Below are 8,636 nucleotides of genomic sequence, written 5' to 3' on the forward strand. Positions count from 1 at the left end.
TAGGCCTGGGCGATAAAACAGTATCGATATTTATCGACGGTACACCTTCGATAACGATATAAAAAATGTTCGATATAGTGCACGATATAGGCACGTGCTCTGAGTGACGCAGACAGCACACACAAACATGAACACATGCTGAAATTAGTGCTGTGACCGCTTTGTGAATAAAAAAATGAATATATAGTCGAATTTAAAATAAAAATTTGCATTTGAATGCAAAAATAGTACAATCCAGTGTTAGATGTGCGTCAGGGAGCATCATCAGTGGAGCACGAGATGCGGTGATGATGATGCAAGTGACCTTTTTGTATTTGAATGTTTTGTTAGTCTAGCCCACGAGACGCGCAGTTGCTGCATTATGCATTCAAAATATTAGAGAAATATAGAAGCTCAATGCAGAGAAGATCTTGACCCCCCACCCCCCCCAAAAAGCAATTTTTGACCAATAAAATAAAAGATAAAAAAAGGATCTATTTGTTATAAAAAAAAAAATTCATGACCTTTCAAGATTTCATCAATTTCCATTTAATTATTTTAAGCCATCTTGTGGCCCCTTGAAAGCATACTGAGGCCCCCTGGGTCCCAGCCCCCTGGTTGTGAACCACTGAACTATACTATGCAATTATATGCTATTTTTTTTCAACAAATATTATTAATTATGTAGCCTTGATGGAGACTAGCAATCAAACTGGAGAAAATAGCACTGAATAAAATGTGACTATTGTTTGATGACAAACTGTTTAAACCCTTAAATTCAATAATTAGCCTTGTGTGTTTTCACCTCAGATCACAGGGAGGCCTGTGCTGTAAAACAGCTTTTCATCCGCTCCCTCCTTCACGAGCCCATGAAAACATGCGTCTCCGATCGGTGATTTCTCATTCTAAATACACAAATTTAGATATACAGTGCGTACGGAAAGTATTCAGACCCCCTTACATTTTTCACTTTTTGTTATATTGCAGCCATTTGCTAAAATCATTTAAGATAATTTTTTTGCCTCATTAATATACACACAGCACCCCATATTGACAGAAAAACACAGAATCGTTGACATTTTTGCAGATTTATTAAAAAAGAAAAACTGAAATATCACATGGTCCTAAGTATTAATATTAAGGTTATAAATATATGACACTCATATATTTAACTCAGGTGCTGTCCATTTCTTCTGATCATCCTTGAGATGGTTCTACACCTTCATTTGAGTCCAGCTGTGTTTGATTATACTGATTGGACTTGATTTGGAAAGCCACACACCTGTCTATATAAGACCTTACAGCTCACAGTGCATGTCAGAGCAAATGAGAATCATGAGGTCAAAGGAACTGCCTGAAGAGCTCAGAGACAGAATTGTGGCAAGGCACAGATCTGGCCAAGGTTACAAAAAAATTTCTGCTGCACTTAAGATTCTTCAGTTTTTCTTTTTTAATAAATCTGCAAAAATGTCAACGATTCTGTGTTTTTCTGTCAATATGGGGTGCTGTGTGTACATTAATGAGGAAAAAAAATTAACTTAAATGATTTTAGCAAATGGCTGCAATATAACAAAGAGTGAAAAATTGAAGGGGGTCTGAATACTTTCCGTACCCACTGTAGGTACAAAAACAGCTTTAAACCGCGCTGTCAATGGCGGAGATGAAAGAGAGTAACGCGTCGGAAGCCTGTCAAACCGCCGACATTCCCGCGTTATCTGCACAGCGCGAGCTGCTGGAAGCGCGGGAATCACGTGTCTGTTGACCGATTCGCAGCCTCGCGCTCCCCTCCTTTCTGTCCTTTCTTCTGACAAGCAGTGGGAGAAGAAGGAGGAACAGAGAGACGATGATGTGTTTTTCTTCTTCGTCTTCTGTTTCTATGGTGAAATAAGGATAATTTCTTGGAAATCCAAGACAAACAATGTGGTTTTGTGCTGCGCTGTGTGTCTGCACATTTTGTCTGAGGCCTTATCATTAAGGCTAATGTTGATTAACTTCTAACAGCTCTCTCTCTCTCTCTCTCAAGCTGTGTATTTGGAGTTTGGCAATACACTCCTCCTAATTAAACCAATGTCTTCCCAAGCTTTTGTGCTTTTGTTGATAATTATGTGTTTTTGAAATAGCCAGTCTGACAGAAGTCTATGTAATATCTCTGTGCAGACAGGCTTCAAAATGCTGCTATCTGCTCTCTCTGTTCCACACTCTTTCTCTCTCCCTCTCTGAATAGGATGTGTACACAGCTGGTAGGCCTATATGCTGAAGAGTGGTGAAGCATGAAACCAACCTTTATAAAATGTTATATCACTGCACACATTCCTGGTACTTTTCACCTCAATAAATTTTCAATGGTCACATAAAGGTGCCGGCAGCACAGGTCGTCATCTGAATGAGTGATCCGACATAAAATGAAATTTTACACAAGTAGAGCTTCCTTTTAATAATGCTTGGGGAACTTTTTGCTGACCTATGCACACAGGAACATGCAAACATGCATTAACATGTGAAATGTATTTCACAAACCCTAATGCAAAAATAAACCACATCTCCTATATAGCCTACACAATCTTCTATCAGCTATATACATTACAGGTAAAATGTTTGTAAGATTTTGCTCAACAAGGCTGTATTTTAATACAATTTTAAACAACCATTTTCTATTTTAATATATTTTAAAATAATAATTTTACATATATATATATATATATATATTTATTTATTTATTTCTGTGATGTAAAGCTGAAGTTTCACCAGTCCAGCCTTCAGTGTCACATGATTCATAAATCTTCTAATTTGCTAAGATATTAGTATATCTTCATTCTAATATGCTGATTTGCTACTCAAGAAACATTTCTTATTATTATCAAAAGTTTTGAAAAAGTTTTATTCAGCAAATATGCATTAAATTGATCAAAAGTGACAGTACATACATTTATAATGTTACAAATAATAATATTTTATATGCATCTATTGTTACAAAATATTTCTGTTTTTCTATTCATCAAACTGTCCTGAAAAAAGATCACAAAAATATTAAGCAAAAACTTATTTCAACATGGATAACGATAAGAATCGTTATTAATAATTGAGCCCCAATAATATGTAACTGATAATAACTGAGCAAGGATCATGTGACACTGAAGACTGAAGTAATGGCTGCTGAAAATTCAGGTTTGCCATCACTATTTAAAATATATCAAGATAGAAAACTGTAATTTTACATTGTAATATTTCACAATATTACTGTTTTTACTGTAACTTTGATCAAATAAATGCAGTCTGGTGAGCATCAGAGACTTCTTTCAACAACATAATCTTAATTATGCCAAACATTCGATCAGTTGTGTACATAAAAGTACCTAACCAAATATGCATTTTAAGCAGAACAGTTTGAGTGGTTATATGTTTGCATGTAGATAAGTCAAATTACTTAACAATGCCACCATTACATCTCAAAAGAGTTGTATTTCTGTTTATGGCTTTGTGATTATGCAGTGGAAACTGGAAACTCAAGACTGTTTCACTCAAAAAATGGTCTGTGCAGTTTGACTTTGTGGAATCCCTCTTGTAGACTGGGTGTTAATCACTTTTCTCTCTCTATCCTTTCCCCCGTATCTCTCTCCATCCTTTTTCTCTGTTGCCAAAGGTTTTAAAACTCATTACTATTTCCCGGATTAGAAATCAGAACTCAAACAATTAAGTTAATTATGACAGATGATTACTGCAGTAAGAGCTCTGGAGTTCTTAAGACATTAGTTGCCAGGGGGGTACTATGTAACGTGCAGCAACCGAAACCAGCTCAGAAAACCCACGGTGAACTATTTAGCTTTTTGTCAAAAAAAATAAATAATTTAAAAAATCTGTTAGAAGCAGCGCATAATTAAAAATGATATTTTATTCACAATAAGAAAAGAAGTCTGGAGAAGTAGGCTATAGTCGGTACTCTCCATTTGATCCAGAAATGGCTAATATGTCTAAAATCTAATTTACATTATTTTTAGGTTGCACTAATTAACTGTCAACCTCACATGGGTATTTGAAAATTTAAATCGAGTCAGTCTATTGGAATTAGTTTTATTTTTTATTTTTGTGCCTGTTTTATAGCCCATCGATTTGTTCAAATCACAAAGTGGATAGCAATTGAATGCTGGGCACAATGCACCAGAAACACAGGTCAGAAAAACGTGTCTGTCTGCACACTCTTAAGTGAAACTGCACTGTTTGATGCAGCATTTCAGGCTCTTTTCATTCTGATGAAACTGGCCAACAGCTGTTTCCCTGTGTGTGTGAATATCAGTGCTTTTAACAGGGAAAAAAGGCGAAGAAAAAAACTGTGAAATTCTCAATTATGATAAAACTTTCAAACTTGATGTACTATCACTGATGCTGGAAAACGTGATCAAGCATCTTTCCTGTCAGTCTCATGTCCTCACGACCTGACAGAGAATTTCTGTCTCATAATTGGGAAAGCCAGAGGGGTAAACTTTACAGAGATGCATCATAGAGCTGTTTCTCTTTTTTTTCTCTCTCTCTCTCTCTCTCATGTATCTTCCTATCTTCCTCCTTATTTTTTAATTGATGGAGAAAAAAAACTAACCTGGCAGCTGTGGTTGACAAAAATTCACAATAAAAGAGGGAAGTTTCAGGTATCATGTACACTCGTAAAAATGTTCGCTGCGATGCCATGTAAGAAATATTTGGGGTTCTCCAAAGAACCTTTCAGTGAACAGTTCTTAAAAGAAACATTTTTTTTCTTAGTGTGAAGAACATTTAAACAATCTAAAGAATCTTCATCCACTATAAAGAATCTTTTTGTGCTATGAAAAGGTTTCATGGATGGTAAAAGGTCAAATAAAAGGAACCATCAATACCAATAATGTATCTTTATTTAGTGTACACTGTAAAAAATGTTCACCCCTTTCAACTTAAAAACATAAGTTTTGTGGCTGCCTTCAAATTTTAAGTTAAATCAACTTAAAAGTACAAGTCATTTCAACTTGGTGAACCAAATAATGGTTATTTTATGGCACTGCTGCGAAACATCCTTTTGCAAACTTATTAATGTACAACCCTATTTTTAAGATTGTAAACCAAGATCATTGTGTTTCTAAAAAAAGGCCTGTTTTAGTTTAGTTATATATCTATATATATGTGTGTTTGTGTGTATGATTTGTATGCAGGGCTGTTGTCCATGTAATCCAGATCTACATTTTACCACTAACACTGAATTATAAAAGGCTGTTATTAATAGAATATTTTTCCACACAAATACTAGTTCATCCACTCTCATCTTTTTCATTTAGTTAATAATCCTCTTACTTTCAAACATTGATAGTGCCATGCAGTAGGTCACAGGGCATTGAGACTCAGGTTTTGTCATGGTAATGAAGCAAGTGAGACAGCTTTTAATTCACAGATGATGAGCTTATATCTTTTAACAGAAATAAGAGTTTTTTTTTTTAACCATTCAAATCAGCAAGTCACTTTTTCCATCTGTTATTATTTCCATGTATATCTCCCCTGGCTTAAAGGATGCCTTTCATATTTCATTGAGTGTTAGCCTGGATTTGTTAAGATCATTACCATTACAACAGCCCCTGCAAAAATACTCTTATCTCCTCCCATGATATTAAATGATGATATATATCATCTCATTCAGTTATACAGACGTGATACTATCAGTGTGCCAAGAGTTTATAATGATGAAGTAGAAAAAAAAATATTTTTTATTGGCACTTGTTTGTTTGGTTATGTGGGAGAGGGGAAACTAGATAGTTATGCTTATGCCCAGTCACATTTATACTTCCCTAAAAGAGTAACTTTATTTTGTCATACAAATCTGACAAAAAAAAAAGTTATTTTATTTGAACGTCAAGTTTCTATACTGTAAAATGACACGTATACTTAGACCACGTGGTTAAAAACACAGCAGGCCTATGTTTATATAGTGTATGTGAGAAAATAACCTATCAATATATTATAGGTTCAGTCTATTATATCTTTCATCAGTCTTCGTGCCATTTAATTAATTGCCCTGACATTATGGGAACTGCTAGTGGCTGAGTTTAGAGTAACTTTGTAATGCATCATAAAATTTACTAGACGCATGTCTTATCGAAGTCATGGAAGATGAACTAATTAAAATAACCACGATAATTACTCCATCAGTAGTGGTAAATCGCATTTCTAGCCCTTGGAATTTAGCGTACGCTGCTAACTGCGCTTGTTAGAACAGATGGTTTGAGAGGAAGTTCTTTGCGCATGCGCAGTGCGCCTGCATAGAGCTGAAGCGCAGACAGCGCTATGAGAGACAAGAGAGAGAAAAACACCCCTTATCTGTAGAGAAAGGCTGAAAAAAGTTCACTCGTTTCGCACAAAATTCCTTCTACGACTCACTCAGGTCACATATCGTACCGTGTTTCTATGTCTGTGATGCGGAGTGTCTGAGAGGTTTGTAAAATTATTTTTATCTTGCATTTTAACCACCGCTCTGGGCACTGACACAAAGACATGCTTACTCGATCTACACCATTATGTGCTGGTTTCGGACAAACAAATCAGATACGTTCGGGGTTTGGTAGAAGGATCTTTCTTTGTTTCGGCCGTAAATCAACATAGTTGACTCGGCTTTGTTATGGTTCTGTCGCTTGTTTGGGCCGTGCATTCAATTTAGGCCAAACGAGACGAGCCTTGGTTGGCTAACTTGGTTTCCTTGACTCTTTTTCTTTTGGTTTTCCACATCAATTGCTCTGCAGGCGGATCTAACGGAAAGGCGACAAGTGTTCGGCGCTCATATGTATGTGCAAACTTGTTCGAACGCCGTAAGAAACGCGGTTATCAATTCATAACAGAAACTTGGGGCGGATAGGGCTGGTTTCGTAGCGCATTACAGCGATGTCCGATTCGCGAACGAATGGTTCTTTTGAGTCGGATCTTATTAGTGAATCGATTGATCCGGCTCACAAAACCGGTATGAACGATTTGTTCGCGACTACGGAATCGTTTCGAGCGGTTCTGAAGAACTCACTCGTAATGAGCATATTGATAATCGAGAACCGAATCTTTCAGACTCGATTGACAACTCAACGACTCATTAATTCGAGAACGCCTCTTTCAAATGTGAATTATTATTTTATGTGAATTTTTAAATAAAGTTTATTTAGACAGCAAATTTCTAGAAAAATAAATAAATAAAAACAAAGCTCCTAAATTGAAATAGGAAAAGGGGGAAAAGAGAATTTTCCGCTGACAATGTCTGGACAGTTGATACAATAACAATATTCTAAGTAGCTGAAGATGGAGAGAACATCTGAGATGTTTTGAGGCTGTTCCAGTGGTTGTATGCCGCTGCAAGATTAATCTTTAATGAGCCGAAAAGAACACGTCACAGCTCTGTTCATCAATTTGCACTGGCTACCAGTAGCTGCTCGCATTAAATTCAAGGCATTAATGTTTGCCTACAAAACCACCACTGGCTCTGCACCCATTTACCAAAATTCATTACTTCGGAGTTATGTGCCCTCTAGAAGCTTGCGTTCTGCAAGTGAACGAGACTTGTCATTTGCACTTATATATTGTTGCTCTTTTGTTAGTTTTGACTGCTTTTATTGTCCTCATTTGTAAGTCGCTTTGGATAAAAGTGTCTGCTAAATGACTAAATGTAAATGTAAATTTTATATGCTGATAATTGGTTGATATTTTTTAATTGTTTTAGATCATTTGCTTTGGCCGATAGACTTGTCCACTTGAAGCAGGAGTTCTTCTTGTTTGTTTGAAGTTATTCCATTCCAGATTCTACCAACAACCTTGTTAGTGGATAAATAATAATAATAGTAAAACAATTTCTTTCATCCAATTTTTAGTGACCTTTGAGTAATTGGTGTTCCTGTCAATATTTTTTTTTTGACCATAGGGACACTGCAATGTTTTTGAAAAGGTCTTTTCATGAAGTTATAAGTATTTTGCGGCTGTTTTAGATTTGATGGTCTCCTTAACTGTTCTACTACTGGCTTGTCTGTTTCTGTGCTCTGCATCAATTAAGCAAACATCATAATGTCCTTTGCACTTTTTGCTGTGTTCTTTACATTCTCGGATGACAGAACGTTCCCAAACACCACTTGTTTTTTCAATTAGTTCTAGATCATCTTGTTCACCCGACTCGACATTTGGATGCCTATATGAGCGTTATGATGTCTATAGTCAGAAGTGTGGGCTGCAAAGCGGTTGGGACAGAACCTGATGCTGTGCCAGTGTAGATGTGGTGTTAAAATGCTGTTATTCCTGCCAGGGTTCATTGAGTCTCTGCTGAGAGTGGCATCCCACAGAACTGCCCTCATCTGCCAAGCTCGCCGCTCTGGAAGGCTCGCAAAACTCCCACAAGTGAGATTCAGCATTCTTACTGAGGTGAGTGTGTGCGTTTTTCCATGAGGTCAGTCGTGGCGTGTAGACGAGTTAAATGATGACTGGATTGTAGAGATTGGTGAATTCTGATTTGTCATGTACCCACTAATATGTTTCATCCAATACAAGTTAAACTCAATTGACTGCATTTGTAGCATATGGTTGATCACCACAGTAAATTAATCAATAAATCATCTCATCAGGTTTGCAATGGAAGTAAATGGGGGCCAGAAAATAAACATTAAAATATATAGTGTTTATAG

General features: G+C 36.4%; 1 protein-coding gene across 2 annotated transcripts in view; it reads left to right on the forward strand.

Moving 5' to 3' along the window:
- Positions 1–6,242: 6,242 nt before the first annotated feature.
- Positions 6,243–8,636, forward strand: part of LOC107685952 (speckle-type POZ protein-like B) — an 11,706-nt gene continuing 9,312 nt past the window's right edge. For both annotated transcript variants that reach the window (XM_016482715.1, XM_016482714.1), the window contains exon 1: positions 6,243–6,423. The gene's annotated coding sequence lies outside the window, so the exon portion shown is untranslated. The remainder of the gene's footprint in view (positions 6,424–8,636) is intronic.

The sequence above is a fragment of the Sinocyclocheilus anshuiensis genome, unplaced genomic scaffold (genome assembly GCF_001515605.1).
Source record: "Sinocyclocheilus anshuiensis isolate Anshui unplaced genomic scaffold, SAMN03320099.WGS_v1.1 scaffold465, whole genome shotgun sequence".
Classification (NCBI taxonomy): domain Eukaryota; kingdom Metazoa; phylum Chordata; class Actinopteri; order Cypriniformes; family Cyprinidae; genus Sinocyclocheilus; species Sinocyclocheilus anshuiensis.